This window comes from Arachis ipaensis, chromosome B9 (assembly GCF_059453495.1).
Source record: "Arachis ipaensis isolate K30076 ecotype BB chromosome B9, ASM5945349v1, whole genome shotgun sequence".
Lineage (NCBI taxonomy): Eukaryota > Viridiplantae > Streptophyta > Magnoliopsida > Fabales > Fabaceae > Arachis > Arachis ipaensis.
Genome location: NC_142444.1, coordinates 58,397,827 through 58,414,707, shown reverse-complemented (window position 1 = coordinate 58,414,707; position 16,881 = coordinate 58,397,827). Strand labels below are relative to the sequence as shown.

The 16,881-nt window shown below is 39.0% G+C and overlaps 1 non-coding gene across 1 annotated transcript; it reads left to right on the top strand.

Moving 5' to 3' along the window:
* The first annotated feature begins 10,289 nt into the window (after nt 1-10,289).
* On the top strand, nt 10,290-10,396 carry LOC148544777 (small nucleolar RNA R71). The gene has a single exon (XR_015901115.1). It is a non-coding gene; the product is annotated as a small nucleolar RNA R71 (small nucleolar RNA).
* Nucleotides 10,397-16,881: the final 6,485 nt, after the last annotated feature.

Here is a 16,881-nt window from a genome sequence, read left to right as displayed (position 1 = left end):
AAGGGTCGATCCCAGGGAGACTGTCGGCTTAAAGCAAGCTATGGTCATCTTGTAAATCTCAGTCAGGCGGATTCAAATGGTTATGGAGGATTGATAATTAAAAGATGAATAAAATATAAAATAGGATAGAGATACTTATGTAATTCATTGGTGAGAGTTTCAGATAAGCGTATGAAGATGCTTTGTTCCTCCTGAACTTCTGCTTTCCTATTGCCTGCTTCCAATCATTCATACTCATTTCCATGGCAAGCTTTATGTTAGGCATCACCGTTGTCAATGGCTATTTCCCGTCCTCTCAGTAAAAATGGTCCAAATACGCTGTCACCACACGGCTAATCATCTGTCGGTTCTCGATCATGTTGGAATAGGATCCAGTGATCCTTTTGCGTCTGTCACTACACCCAACACTCGTGAGTTTGAAGCTCGTCACAGTTATCCCTTCCCAGATCCTACTCGGAATACCACAGACAAGGTTTAGACATTCCGGATCTCAGGAATGACCGCCAATAATTCTAGCCTATATCACGAAGGTTCTAATCTTAGATTAGAAACCCAAGAGATACACATTCAAGCTTGTTTGCATGTAGAACGGAAGTGGTTGTCAGGCACGCGTTCATAGGTGAGAATGGTGATGAGTGTCATGGATCATCGCATTTATCATCTTGAAGAACGAATGGATATCTTAGAGAAGAAGTAGGCGTGAATTGAATAGAAAAACAATAGTACTTTGCATTAATTCATGAGGAACAGCAGAGCTCCACACCTTAATCTATGGTGTGTAGAAACTCCACCGTTGAAAATACATAAGAACAAAAGGGTCTAGGCATGGCTGAATGGCCAGCCTCCCAAAGATGAAAAGGTCTATGAAAGTATGATCAAGTGTGTAAAAAGTATATGAAAGTATGAAAATACAATAGCAAAAGGTCCTATTTATAGAAAACTAGTAGCCTAGGATTACAGAAATAGGTAAATGATGCAGAATCTTTCTTCCGGGCCCACTTGGTGTGTGCTTAGGCTGAGCATTGAAGCTTTCACGTGTAGAGGCTTTTCTTGGAGTTAAGTGCCAGCTTTTGTGCCAGTTTGGGCATTTAACTCCAGCTTTTATGCCAGTTCTGGCGTTTTGACGCTAGAATTTCTATGCTGACTTGGAACGCCGGTTTGGGCCATCAAATCTTGGGCAAAGTATGAACTATTATATATTTCTGGAAAGCCCAGGATGTCGACTTTCCAAAACATTTGAGAACGCGCCAATTGGGTTTCTGTAGCTCCAGAAAATTCACTTCGTGTGCAGGGAGGTCAGAATCCAACAGCATCTGCAGTCCTTTTTCAGACTCTGAATCAGATTTTTGCTTAGGTCCCTCAATTTCAGCCAGAAAATACCTAAAATCACAAAAACTCATAGTAAAGTCTAGAAATGTAATTTTTATTTAAAAACTAATAAAAACATAGGAAAAACTAACTAAAATATACTAAAAACTTACTAAAAACAATGCCAAAAAGCGTATAAATTATCCGCTCATCAAGTCCCAATTAAACTCAACTAACTAAACAAAACATGAAATTAAACTTATTTTACCAATATGTACAAAAGAGAAAAGAGAAAGATGTTACCATGGTGGGGTGTCTCCCACCTAGCACTTTTGTTTGTTGTCCTTAAGTTGAACTTATGGGGAGCTCCTCATCAAGGTGGCTTGTGCTTGAATCCATCCTTGAACATCCACCAATGCTTGGATTTCCATTGTCCTTCATCATTCAAAGTTAGTAACTCCAAGCTTTGATGGAGTTCTTCACAAACCATGGGCTCCCAAAGTTGATCTTCTTCTTGTAATCCGGGGTCCCACACTTTGTTTTCACACCCGTCTTGAGGTTGACTCTCATTATTAGCCCATCCGGGTGGTGAACAAGGTGAATTCTCTATAAAGTGACCAACAATCCTTCTAGACCCATCTAGGTGAGCACTACTCCAACCTTTATATCTCATGTTGGATGCATCAACTATAATGAGCCTTGATTTGCAACGCCAACCACGAAACATCTTTCGTTTACACTTCATCCCACAAAGCATCCTAAGTTGGCCATCCGTTTCAAGCAAACCATATTCAAGTGGGATAATAAAGCTAATAGAAATGAGTTTCACCCACTCAAATGAAGGAGTAGATGGCAACCTAGGCAAAGACAATTCCAAGGGTCTTGCTAAAGCATATTAAATTCTCATCCTCCTTTTTCTAAGGATCTCCACCTACTCACAAGTTTTCTCAAATGTGATCCTTTGTTCAACAATATTATCTAAGCCTTTTCCTTTACTCGAGTCATAATTGGGAGGGTGAAAAAAATTTACCTCCACAACGCTTTCAAACCCAACGGGAGAAGGTTCTTCATGCTCAAAGGATTCTTCACCACTAAGACTTGATGCCTGATCTTCATCACCAAGGGGGCTCAATTCTTGCTCTATTCCATCCAATTCTTCATAAGGGATATGCCTCAGAGGTTGTGCACATTCCTCCTTAACATTAAATTCAATCATTTTAGAGGGGTTTTCTTCAATCCTAGACTCCCAAGGTGGTTCCGCATCTCCTAAGTCTTCAACCACTTCTTCCTCTTCTTCAATAATCTCTACCTCCTCCTCTTGTTGCATTTCTTGCTTTAACTCCTCTTCTTCAACTTGGAGCTTCAAGTTCACTTTCTCACTAAGCTCCTTCGTTGCTTCTCCACATTCCACAATGGAAGTGCCTTGATCGCATAGGCTTAGGCGAGATGAGACTATGTTGCCAATGGCTTCTACCATAATAGCCATTTTTACTCTTAACTCCTCAAATTTCTTTTCATCCTCCTCGTGTTGCCTTAAGGTGTGAGATTCAAGATCCCTTAATTCTAGCATAAAGGCTTCATCGGGAGGTGATGGTAGAAGAGATGGTTCATTATTTGAGAGAAAGGTATTATAGTCGGAAGGTAGTTCTTTTAGGTAGAGTTATGGTGGTTCGATATTTCCCATTCTTTCCATTCGTTGCACAACACACTCCATGGTTGCTTGAAATTGATCCAATGCCTCCTTGAAATGATCCCTTGACTCTTGTTCCTCTTGGATAGTATGATTATGATCATATGGCTCTTGGATCGAAGGATATGAGTATTCTTCCATGGGAGGTTGTGGTGGAAAGTAGAATTTATCTTGTGGTTGAAAATTTGCATGCATTGGAGGTGGTTCATCTTGGTAATAGTATGGAGGGGGTGGCTCTTGGAAATGTTGATGTTGGAATGGTGGTGGCTCTATATGTGGTTCATATGGCTCATATGGTTGTTGGTAGGATGGATATGGATTAGGGTCATATGAAGATGGTTGGTGAAGGGTGGCTTGTGAGTATGGTTGATGACTATGTTGAGGATATGGCTCATAGGTGTATGGTGGTGGTTCTTGGAAGTCACAAGGGGATTCAACATAACCATTGGATTGGTATGCATCAGAGGATGGCTCTTCTTCATAGTGCGTTGGTGGAGGTTGTTTCCATGAGGATTGATCATATGCATATGGCTCCTCCCACCTTTGATTGTCCCATCCTTGATACACATCCTCATTGAAGCTCTCATTTCCTACAACATAGTTAGAACCAAACTCATAGCCAAAGTGAGAATTCATGATAGCAAGAGAAAATGAAAATAAAATCAAATAAAAAGCAAGAAAATTAAATCCTAAAACTAGCAAAAACTAACAAAGAAGCAAAAGGTAAACCCATTTACAATATTCACATATGTACAATAACCAATAACATAACACCATTGCAACTCCCCGGCAATGGCGCCATTTTGAAGATTTGGACTTTTGTGTGGTTGGTGCACGAAATTGTGATCATCAACAATGGCGCCAAAGGACTTGGAGCTCTCAAACGTGAATCACACTTTGTCACAATTCCACACAACTAACCAGCAAGTGCACTGGGTCGTCCAAGTAATAAACCTTACGTGAGTAAGGGTCGATCCCACGGAGATTGTCGGCTTGAAGCAAGCTATGGTCATCTTGTAAATCTCAGTCAGGCGGATTCAAATGATTATGGAGTTTAAGGTGATGAAAATAAAACATAAAATAAAGATAGAGATACTTATGTAATTCATTGGTGGATTTCAGATAAGCGTATGAAGATGCTTTGTTCCCCTTGAACCTCTGCTTTCCTATTGCCTTCTTCCAATCATTCATACTCCTTTCCATGGCAAGCTTTATGTTGGGCATCACCGTTGTCAATGGCTACATCCCGTCCTCTCAATGAAAATGGTCCTGATGCTCTGTCACAACATCGGCTAATCAGCTGTCGGTTCTCGATCATGTCGGAATAGGCTCTATTGATCCTTTTGCGTCTGTCACACGCCCCAAAATCGCGAGTTTAAAGCTCATCACAGTCATCCCTTCCCAGATCCTACTCAGAATACCACAGACAAGGTTTAGACTTTCCGGATCTCAGGAATGGCTGCCATTAATTCTAGCCTATACCACTAAGGTTCCAATCTTAGATTAGAAACCCAAGAGATACACACTCAATCGAAGGTAGAACGGAAGTGGTTGTCAGGCACACGTTCATAGGTGAGAATGATGATGAGTGTCACGAATCATCACATTCATCAAGTTGAAGAACAAGTGATATCTTAGAGAAGAAGTAGGCGTGAATTGAATAGAAAAACAGTAGTAATTGCATTAATTCATGAGGAACAGCAGAGCTCCACACCTTAATCTATGGCGTGTAGAAACTCCACCATTGAGAATACATAAGAACAAAGTCCAGGCATGGCCGTGAGGCCATCCTCTAGACGTGAAAAGGCCTATCAAAAGTATGAGTAAAAGATAGATGGTGTGAAAATACAATAGCATAAGGTCCTATTTATAGAGAACTAGTAGCCTAGGGTTACAGAAATAGGTAATTAATGCAGAAATCTTCTTCTGGGCCCACTTGGTGTGTGCTTGGGCTGAGCATTGAAGCTTTCATGTGTAGAGACTTTTCTTGGAGTTAAACGCCAGTTTTTATGCCAGTTTGGGCGTTTAACTCCAGCTTTTGTGCCAGTTTCGGAGTTAAACGCCAGAATTCTTGAGCTGACTTGGAACGCCTGTTTGGGCCATCTAATCCCGGTCAAAGTATGGACTATTATATATTTCTGGAAAGCTCAGGATGTCTACTTTCCAACGCAATTGAGAGCGCGCCAATTGGGCTTCTGTAGCTCCAGAAAACCCACTTTGAGTGCAGGGAGGTCAGAATCCAACAGCATCTGCAGTCCTTTTTCAGCCTCTGAATCAGATTTTTGCTCAGGTCCCTCAATTTCAGCCAGAAAATACCTAAAATCACAGAAAAACACACAAACTCATAGTAAAGTCCAGAAATATGATTTTTAAATAAAAACTAATAAAAATATAATAAAAACTAATTAAAATATACTAAAAACATACTAAAAACAATGCCAAAAAGCGTATAAATTATCCGCTCATCACAACACCAAACTTAAATTGTTGCTTGTCCCCAAGCAACTGAAAATCAAATAGGATAAAAAGAAGAGAATGTACAATGAATTCCAAAAATATCTATGAAGATCAGTATTAATTAGATGAGCGGGGCTTTTAGCTTTTTGCTTCTGAACAGTTTTGGCATCTCATTTTATCCCTTGAAGTTCAGAATGATTGGCATCTATAGAAACTCAGAATCCAGATAGTGTTACTGACTCTCCTAGTTAAGTATGTTGATTCTTGAACACAGCTACTTTATGAGTCTTGGACGTGGCCCTAAGCACCTTGTTTTCCAGTATTACCACCGGATACATAAATGCCACAGACACATAACTAGGTGAACCTTTTTAGATTGTGACTCAGCTTTGCTAGAGTCCCCAATTAAAGGTGTCCAGGGTTCTTAAGCACACTCTTCTTTTTGCTTTGGACCTTGACTTTAACCGCTCAGTCTCAAGTTTTCACTTGACACCTTCACGCCACAAGCACATGGTTAGGGACAGCTTGGTTTAGCCGCTTAGGCCAGGATTTTATTCCTGTGGGCCCTCCTATCCACTGATGCTCAAAGCTTTGGATCCTTTTTATCACCCTTGCCTTTTGGTTTAAAGAGGTATTGGCTTTTTCTGCTTGCTTTTCTTTTTCTTTTTTTTTTTGCAAGCTTTTCACTGCTTTTTCTTGCTTCAAGAATCAATTTTATGATTTTTCAGATCATCAGATAACATTTCTCCTTTTCCTTTCATTCTTTCAAGAGCCAACAATTTTAACATTCATGAATCAACAAATTCAAAAATATGCACTGTTCACGCATTCATTCAGAAAAACAATAGCATTGCCACCACATCAAAATAATTAAACTGTTTTAAAATTTGAAATTCATGCACTTCTTTTTCTTTTTCAATTAAAAACATTTTTCATTTAAGAAAGGTGATGGATTCATTTTCATAGCTTTAAGGCATAGACACTTAGACACTAATGATCATGTAATAAAGACACAAACATAAATAAACAAAAAGCACAATTTTCGAAAAATAGAAAATAAAGAACAAGGAAATTAAAGAACGGGTCCACCTTAGTGATGGTGGCTTGTTCTTCCTCTTGAAGATCTTATGGAGTTCTTGAGCTCCTCAATGTCTCTTCCTTGCCTTTGTTGCTCCTCTCTCATGGTTCTTTGATCTTCTCTAATTTCATGGAGGAGGATGGAATGCTCTTGGTGCTCCACCCTTAGTTGTCCCATGTTGGATCTTAATTCTCCTAGGGAGGTGTTGATTTGCTCCCAATAGTTTTGTGGAGGAAGATACATCCCTTGAGGCATCTCAGGGATTTCATGATGAGGAGTTTCCTCATGCTCTTGTCCATGAGTGGGATCTCTTGTTTGCTCCATCCTTTTCTTAGTGATGGGCTTGTCCTCATCAATGAGAATGTCTCCCTCTATGTCAATTCCAACCGAATTGCAGAGGTGACAAATGAGATGAGGGAAGGCTAACCTTGCCACAGTGGAGGACTTGTCCGCCACCTTGTAGAGTTCTTGGGATATAACCTCATGAACTTCCACTTCCTCTCCAATCATGATGCTATGTATCATGATAGCCCGGTCTATAGTAGCTTCAGACCGGTTGCTAGTGGGAATAATTGAGCGTTGGATGAACTCCAACCATCCCCTAGCCACGGGCTTGAGGTCATGCCTTCTTAGTTGAACCGGCTTCCCTCTTGAATCTCTCTTCCATTGAGTGCCCTCTTCACATATGTCCATGAGGACTTGGTCCAACCTTTGATCAAAGTTGACCCTCTTGTGAATGGGTGTGCATCTCCTTTCATCGTAGGCAAGTTGAATGCCAACCTTACATTTTCCGGACTAAAATCTAAGTAATTCCCCCGAACCATTGTAAGCCAATTCTTGGGGTCCGGGTTCACACTTTGATCATGGTTCTTGGTGATCCATGCATTGGCATAGAACTCTTGAACCATTAAGATTCCGACTTGTTGAATGGGATTGGTGAGGACTTCCCAACCTCTTCTTCGGATCTCATGTCGGATCTCCGGATATTCGCCCTTTTGAGCTTAAAAGGGACCTCGGGGATCACTTTCTTCTTGGCCACAACTTCATAGAAGTGGTCTTGATGCACCCTTGAGAGAAATCTCTCCATCTCCCATGACTCGGAGGTGGAAGCGTTTGCCTTCCCTTTCCTCTTTCTAGAGGTTTCTCCGGCCTTTGGTGCCATAAATGGTTATGAAAAAATAAAAAGCTTTATCTTTTACCACATCAAACTTAGAAGGTTGCTCGTCCTCGAGCAAAAGAAGAAAGAAGAGAGTAGAAGAAGAAGAAATAGAGGAGATGGAGTGGGCTTGTGTTTTGGCCAAGGGAGAGAAGTGGTGTTTGGGTTGTGTGAAAATGAAGGAGTGAAGATGGGTTTATATAGGGGTGAGAGGGGTGTGTATGGCTCGGCTATAGAGGGTGGGTTTGGGAGGGAAAGTGATTTGAATTTGAATGGTGAGGTAGGTGGGGTTTTATGAAGGATGGATGTGAGTGGTGAAGAGAATGGTGGGATTTGATAGGTGAGGGGTTTTTGGGGAAGAGGTATTGAGGTGATTGGTTAATGGGTGAAGAAGAGAGAGAGTGGTGGGGTAGGTGGGGATCCTGTGGGGTCCATAGATCCTGAGGTGTCAAGGATATCTCATCCCTGCACCAAGTGGTGTGCAAAACGCCCCTTTCTGCCAATCCTGGCGTTAAACGCCAGGCTGCTGCCCATTTCTGGCGTTTAACGCCAGCTTCATGCCCATTCCTATTCCTGGCGTTAAATGCCAGTCTGGTGCCCATTTCTGGCGTTAAACGCCCAGAATGGTGCCAGACTGGGCGTTTAACGCCCATTCTGCTACCTTTACTGGCGTTTAAACGCCAGTAACTGTCTCCTCCAGGGTGTTCTATTTTTTATTCTGTTTTTCACTTTGTTTTTGCTTTTTCAATTGCTTTTGTGACTTCACATGATCATCAACCTACAGAAAACATAAAATAACAATAGAAAATGGAAATTTAACATAGATAAGTAAAGATTGGGTTGCCTCCCAACAAGCGCTTCTTTAATGTCAATAGCTTGACAGTGGCTCTCATGGAGCCTCACAGATGTTCAGAGCAATGTTGGAACCTCCCAAAACCAAACTTAGAGTTTGAATGTGGGGGTTCAACACCAAACTTAAAGTTTGGTTGTGGCCTCCCAACACCAAACTTAGAGTTTGACTGTAGGGGCTCTATTTGACTCTGTATTGACAGAAGCTCTTCATGCTTCCTCTCTATGGTTACAGAGGGATATCCTTGAGCTGTAAACACAAGGGAGTCATCATTCACTTGAATGATCAATTCTCCTCTGTCAACATCAATCACAGCCTTTGCTGTGGCTAGGAAGGGTCTGCCAAGGATGATGGATTCATCCATACACTTCGCAGTTTCTAGGATTATGAAATCAACAGGGATGTAATGGTCTTCAACCTTTACCAAGACATCCTCTACAAGTCCATAATCCTGTTTCTTTGAATTTTCTGCCATCTCTAGTGAGATTCTTGCAGCTTGTATCTCAATGATCCCTAGCTTTTCCATTACAGAGAGAGGCATAAGGTTTATGCTTGACCCTAGGTCACACAAAGCCTTCTCAAAGGTCATGGTGCCTATGGTACAAGGGATTGAAAACTTTCCAGGGTCCTGTCTCTTTTGAGGTAATCTCTGCCTAGTCAAGTCATCCAGTTCTTTGATGAGCAATGGAGGTTCATCCTCCAAAGTCTCATTACCAAATAACTTGGCATTTAGCTTCATGATTGCTCCAAGGTACTTAGTAACTTGCTCTTCAGTAACATCTTCATCCTCTTCAGAGGAAGAATATTCATCAGAGGTCATGAATGGCAGAAGTAGATTTAATGGAATCTCTATGGTCTTAGTATGAGCCTCAGATTCCCATGGTTCCTTATTAGGGAACTCCATGGAGGTCAGTGGGTGTCCATTGAGGTCTTCCTCAGTGGGAATCACTGCCTCTTCCTCCTCTCCAAGTTCGGCCATGTGAGATATGGTTATGGCCTTGCACTCCCTTTTTGGATTCTCTTCTGTATTGCTTGGATGAGTGCTAGGAGGGAGTTCAGTAATTTTCTTACTCAGCTGACCCAATTGTGCCTCCAAATTTCTAATGGAGGACCTTGTTTCAGTCATGAAACTTTTTGAGTAGTTTTGATTAGATCAGAGACAATGGTTGTTAAGTCAGAGGGGTTTTGCTTAGAATTCTCTGTCTGTTGCTGAGAAGATGATGGAAAAGGCTTGCTATTGCTAAACCTGTTTCTTCCACCATTATTGTTGTTGAAACCTTGTTGAGGTCTCTGTTGATCCTTCCATGAGAGATTTGGATGATTTTTCCATGAAGGATTATAGGTGTTTCCATAGGATTTCTCCCATGTAATTCACCTCTTCCATTGCTTGGTTCTCAGGATCATAAGCTTCTTCTTCAGAGGAAGCTTCCTTAGTACTGCCTGTTGCTGCTTGCATTTCAGACAGACTCTGAGAAATCATATTGACTTGTTGGGTCAATATTTTATTCTGAGCCAATATGGCATTCAGAGTATCAATCTCAAGGACTCCTTTCTTCTGAGTTGTCCCATTATTCACAGGATTCCTTTCAGAAGTGTACATGAATTGGTTATTTGCAACCATTTCAATGAGTTCTTGAGCTTCTGCAGGCGTCTTCTTCAGATGAAGAGATCCTCCAGCAGAGCTATCCAATGACATCTTGGATAGTTCAGACAGACCATCATAGAAGATTCCTATGATGCTCCATTCTGAAAGCATGTCAGAAGGGCACCTTCTGATCAATTGCTTGTATCTCTCCCAAGCTTCATAGAGGGACTCACCATCCTTTTGTCTAAAGGTTTGGACTTTCACTCTAGCTTGCTCAATTTTTGAGGTGGAAAGAACTTTGCCAAGAAGGCATTGACTAACTTTTCTCAAGAGTTCAGGCTTTCCTTAGGTTGAGAATCCAACCATGTTCTAGCTCTGTCTCTTACAGTAAAAGGAAAGAGCATAAGTCTGTAGACTTCAGGGTCAACCCCATTGGTCTTAACAGTTATACAGATTTGCAAGAATTTAGCCAAGAACTGATGAGGATATTCCAATGGAAATCCATGAAACTTGTAATTCTGTTGCATTAGAGAAACTAATTGAAGCTTAAGCTCAAAGTTGTTTGCTCCAATGGCAGGGATAGAGATGCTTCTCCCATAGAAATCAGGAGTAGGTGCAGTAAAGTCACCAAGCACCTTCCTTGCATTGTTGGCATTGTTGTTATTTTCAGCTGCCATGGTTTCTTCTTCTTTGAAGAGTTCTGTTAGGCCTTCTAAAGAGAATTTTTCTTTAGCTTCTCTTAGCTTTCTCTTCAAGGTCCTTTCAGGTTCAGGATCAGCTTGAACAAGTATGCCTTTATCTTTGTTCCTGCTCATATGAAAGAGAAGAGAACAAGAAAGTAGGAAATCCTCTATGTCACAGTATAGAGATTCCTTGAGGTGTCAGAGGAAAAGAAGAATAGAAGGAGGAGGTGGAGAAGAGGGAATTCGAACTTATCAAGAGGGGAAGAATTTTCGAAAATAATTTAAAAAGATTTTGAAATAATTAAAAAGAAATTTGAAAATTTGATTGAGATTTTCGAAAACTAAGATTGGGAAAGAAATAAAGTGATTTTTGAAAAAGATTTTGAAATTAGAAAAAGATATGATTGAAAAAAATTAATTTTGAAAAAGATGTGATTGAAAAGATATGTTTGAAAAGATATGATTGAAAATCAAATTAAAAAGAGAAAGTTTTAAAACTAAAGTTGATTACTTGACTAACAAGAAATTAAAAGATATGATTCTAAAATTTAAAATTTGATCCTTTCTTAATAGGCAAGTAACAACTTGAAAATTTTTGAAGTAAATCTTGAATTGAAGCAAGGATTTTTGAAAATAGTAAAAATAAATATAAAATGGAAAGAAATTGATTTTGAAAGAGATATGATTTAAAAAAGATTTGATTTTGAAAAATTATGAAAACTTGAAAAAAATGTGAATTAAAAACAAAATCTTCCCTCTAGTGTCATCCTGGCGTTAAACGCCCAGAATGGTGCCCATTTTGGCGTTTAACGCCCAAATCCCTACCTTTTTGGGCATTAAACGCCCAGCCAGGTACCCTGGCTGGCGTTTAAATGCCAGTTTTCCTTCTTCACTGGGCGTTTTGAACGCCCAGCTTTTTCTGTTTGATTCCTCTGCTGAATGTTCTGAATCTTCAATTCTCTGTATTATTGACTTGAAAAGACATAGTTTTAAAAAATATTTTTGAATTTTTGATGATGGAAATCAATAAAAATGCAACAAAGATCAAATAAACAATGCATGCAGGACACCAAACTTAAAAATTTTCATATAGGAGACACTAACAAATTGAGAATGCATATGAGAAACAACAAAACACACTAAACAAGAGAATTTAAAGATCAGAGCACTGAAATCATCAAGAACAACTTGAAGATCAATGAAGAACATATTGCATGTATTCAAAAAATGCAAGAAGAATAAAAACATGCAATTGACACTAAACTTAAAAATTGATACTAGACTCAAACAAGAAAGATAAATTTTTTTTTTTATTTTTATGGTTTTATAATTTTTTTTTGTGATTTTCGAAACTTATATGAAAAAGAAAATAAAGAGAATCAAAACTTTTAATAAGAATTCCAGGAATCATGCAATGTTAGTCTAAAGCTTCAGTCTAAAAAGGATTAGACATGTTTGGCCAAGCTTCAGCAGGACATTAGACTCAATAACTAAATTGATGAGAATCAATCAGCTTTTGTGATGGTGGGAACATCACCTTGAAACTCTAGAATTCATTCTTAAAAATTCTGAAGAAAAGATACCTAATCTAAGCAACAAGATGAACCGTCAGTTGTCCAAACTCAAACAATCCCCGGCAACGGCGCCAAAAACTTGATGTTGTTGCCAGACCAAACTTGGCACGGTTGTTACCGGAAACAAATGTGAAATTGTTGTTCGTTTATTCGTTCCTTCCCCGGCAACGGCACCAAAAACTTGGTGCACGAAATTGTGATCATCAACAATGGCACCAAAGGACTTGGAGCTCTCAAACGTGAATCACACTTTGTCACAATTCCGCACAACTAACCAGCAAGTGCACTAGGTCGTCCAAGTAATAAACCTTACGTGAGTAAGGGTCGATCCCACGGAGATTGTCAGCTTGAAGCAAGCTATGGTCATCTTGTAAATCTCAGTCAGGCGGATTCAAATGATTATGGAGTTTAAGGTGATGAAAATAAAACATAAAATAAAGATAGAGATACTTATGTAATTCATTGGTGGATTTCAGATAAGCGTATGAAGATGCTTTGTTCCCCTTGAACCTCTGCTTTCCTATTGCCTTCTTCCAATCATTCATACTCCTTTCCATGGCAAGTTTTATGTTGGGCATCACCGTTGTCAATGGCTACATCCTATCCTCTCAGTGAAAATGGTCCTGATGCTCTGTCATAACATCGGCTAATCAACTGTCGGTTCTCGATCATGTCGGAATAGGATCCATTGATCCTTTTGCGTCTGCCACACGCCCCACAATCGCGAGTTTGAAGCTCATCACAGTCATCCCTTCCCAGATCCTACTCAGAATACTACAGACAAGGTTTAGACTTTTCGGATCTCAGGAATGGCTGCCATTAATTCTAGCCTATACCACTAAGGTTCCAATCTTAGATTAGAAACCCAAGAGATACACACTCAATCGAAGGTAGAATAGAGGTGGTTGTCAGGCACACGTTCATAGGTGAGAATGATGATGAGTGTCACGGATCATCACATTCATCAAGTTGAAGAACAAGTGATATCTTAGAGAAGAAGTAGGCGTGAATTGAATAGAAAAATAGTAATGATTGCATTAATTCATGAGGAACAGCAGAGCTCCACACCTTAATCTATGGTGTGTAGAAACTCCACCGTTGAGAATACATAAGAACAAGGTCCAGGCATGGCCGTGAGGCCAGCCCCCAGACATGAAAAGGCCTATCAAAAGTATGAGTAAAAGATAGATGGTGTGAAAATACAATAGCATAAGGTCCTATTTATAGAGAACTAGTAGCCTAGGGTTACAAAAATAGGTAATTAATGCAGAAATCTTCTTCTGGGCCCACTTGGTGTGTGCTTGGGCTGAGCATTGAAGCTTTCATGTGTAGAGACTTTTCTTGGAGTTAAACGCCAGTTTTTGTGCCAGTTTGGGCGTTTAACTCCAGCTTTTGTGCCAGTTTCGGAGTTAAACGCCAGAATTCTTGAGCTAACTTGGAATGCCTGTTTGGGCCATCAAATCTCGGGCAAAGTATGGACTATTATATATTGATGGAAAGCCCAGAATTTCTACTTTTGAACGCAATTGAGAGCGCACCAATTAGGTTTCTGTAGCTCCAGAAAATCCACTTTGAGTGCAGGGAGATCAGAATCCAACAGCATCTGCAGTCCTTTTTCAGCCTCTGAATCAGATTTTTGCTCAGGTCCTTCAATTTCAGCCAGAAAATACCTGAAATCACAGAAAAATACACAAACTCATAGTAAAGTCCATAAATATGATTTTTAAATAAAAACTAATAAAAATATAATAAAAACTAATTAAAATATACTAAAAACATACTAAAAACAATGCCAAAAAGTGTATAAATTATCCGCTCATCAGTGGTCTAGAATTCCACTAATGAATTCTCGTTGTAAAGTATAGTTTCTAAACCAAACAATAGTCCTTTCATACAAAAATTTGTTTGTCACAAGTAACAAGCCCCTAAATTTTATAAACTGAAGTATTTAAACCTCGGGTCGTTCTCCCTAGGAATTGCAATAAAGTGCCTTGTTATTGGTTATGGAGTATGTTTTGGGGTTTTTGATATGATGGACAAGAAATATAAATGGGAAAGGAAATACACTAACAAAAAAGTCTTGGTAAGGTTAGGTGGTCAAGGATCTCTATCCTAATCACTAACCACAACATGAGAATTGGCGAGGATCAACCCCATTAAGTCATCCTCTAAGTAATAAAGGAAAGTCAAATGAGCTATATCAACCCAAGTCCATAAGTCCTAGTTCTCTACCAAATCAATTAGTGAGATCTAGAGTTAATGGCTCCCAATCGTCAATAACTTGGACATTAGTAACTCAAGAGTTCCTAAGTTACCTTCCCAAGCCAATAACATAAAATTCTACTCTAAAATCCAACCAAGCATTTTATGAAACACTTGGAAGGAATAAAAAGAAAGCATAGTAAATGACAAGAAATAGTAAAATCTACCAACTACAAATTGCAAGAAAAGTAAGAACACATCCCAAATCAACAATAAAAAGAACATCAAACATTAAATTTCATTAAATGTAAATCAAATCCTACATGAGTTCATCATCACAAAAGAAACATAAAAGGGAAATTAACATGAAAACTAAGAGAATCAAGTAGTAGGAACAAGAAATCATAAAAGAAATAAGATGAAAACATGTTATTGAGCCTAGATCTAGAAGAGATTAAACTAACCTAATTCTAGAGAGAAGAGGGAGATTCTCTCTCTAGAAACTAACCTACATGATGCTAATGCTACAAACAATTGCTTCCCCTTTGCTTGGACCTCAATTCTGCATGAAATACACTTAGAAACAAGTTGTATTTGGGCCTGGGCAGCTCAGAAATCGCCCCCAGCATTTTGCCTTTAAGTGGGCCATGTGAGAGTATCGGCGCGTGCGCGCCATGTGCGCGTGCGCGTCGATTGGAAAATTCTTCATCCGCGCGGACGCGGCATGTACGCGTGCGCATCTCTAGGCGAAACCACTTTTGCACGTGCGTGCCTTGTACGCGTGCGCGTCCATTGATGCATTCCCAATCCTTGTTTCTTCATGCATTCTCCCCTTTCTATGCTTTTCTACTCATTTCTTCCATCTAATACTTGCCTTATGAACCTGAAATCACTCAACAAACACGTCAAGGCATCGAATGGAATTAAAGTGAATCAAAATCACTAATTTAGGGCCTAAAAAGCATGTTTTTACACTTAAGCACAATTCAAGGGAGAATTACAAAACCATGCTATTTCATTGAATAAATGTGGGAAAAGGTGATAAAATCCCCCAAATTAAGCACAAGATAAATCACAAAATCGGGGTTTATCAAATCTCCCCACACTTAAACTAAGCATGTCCTCATGCTAAAATCAAGAAAGAAGCAAAGGGACATCAACATTTATTCAATGCAAACTAACTACATGCAACCTATCTATATGCAATCTATCTACATGAATGCATCCACTTAGTCAAAATAAATCAATTTCCAAGAATACATATACAAACACAAGGGCTAAGGAAATAGCAATCACTCAACCCACAATTGAATTGAATTATTAAAAATATTTTACAAACTTGCAAGAAAAGAGATGATCATGGGTGGAAACATGTAATTGAGCAATCGAACCCTCACCGGATGTGTATCTGCTCTAGTCACTCAAGTGTATGGAGTTGATTCACTTAATTCTCCCCTAATCATGTTTTCCAAGATTTGTTTTTCATCTAACAATCAACAATTATTTCATGCATGTATACAAATATCATGAGGACTTCCCTTAGGTTGTAATAGGGTTAGGGTCAAGGTAGGATACATATTTGGTCAAGTGAGCTTGAAATTTGAATCTTTGATAAGCTTAAACTTCCCACCTAACCTATGACATCCTATACAATTCTAAACAAACCTAAATACCCATTCTTCACTTTTTCACACACTCATGCATTCTCTTTTTGATCACCACCCATATGCATTGACTTTTATTGAACCTTGCTTTGGGGCATTTTTGTCCTCTTTTTATTGTAATTCTTTTTCTTTTTCTTTTTCTATGGGCATTTTTGTCACCTTTTTATTGTAATTCTTTTTCTTTCTTTTTCTTTTTCTTTTTCTATATATATATATATTGTATATCTATTTTTTTCTTTTATTATTCTATATATATATTTTTTTCAAACTAAAATATGTACAAGAACATCAATGCATATGGTTTACATATGATTAAAACATGAGTATGCACCCAGCACCCAAGATTTTTCAACAAAAATATAAACACACCTTTATCTCTACCCAATGTACCCAACTTTCCCAAAATCAAGTAATGAACACTCTCACTAGCCTAAGCTAATCAAAGATCTGAATTAAGGACATTTATTATTTTTCACTTAGGCTTGTAATGTGCTACAATTAAGAACAAATGGGTTATGCATAGGCTCAAAATTGGCTAACAATGGAAGATAAAAGGTAGGCTATTTGGGTAAGTGAGCTATTTGAATAATGGCCTCAATCATATAAATGCATGTATACACAAAATAATGGACAT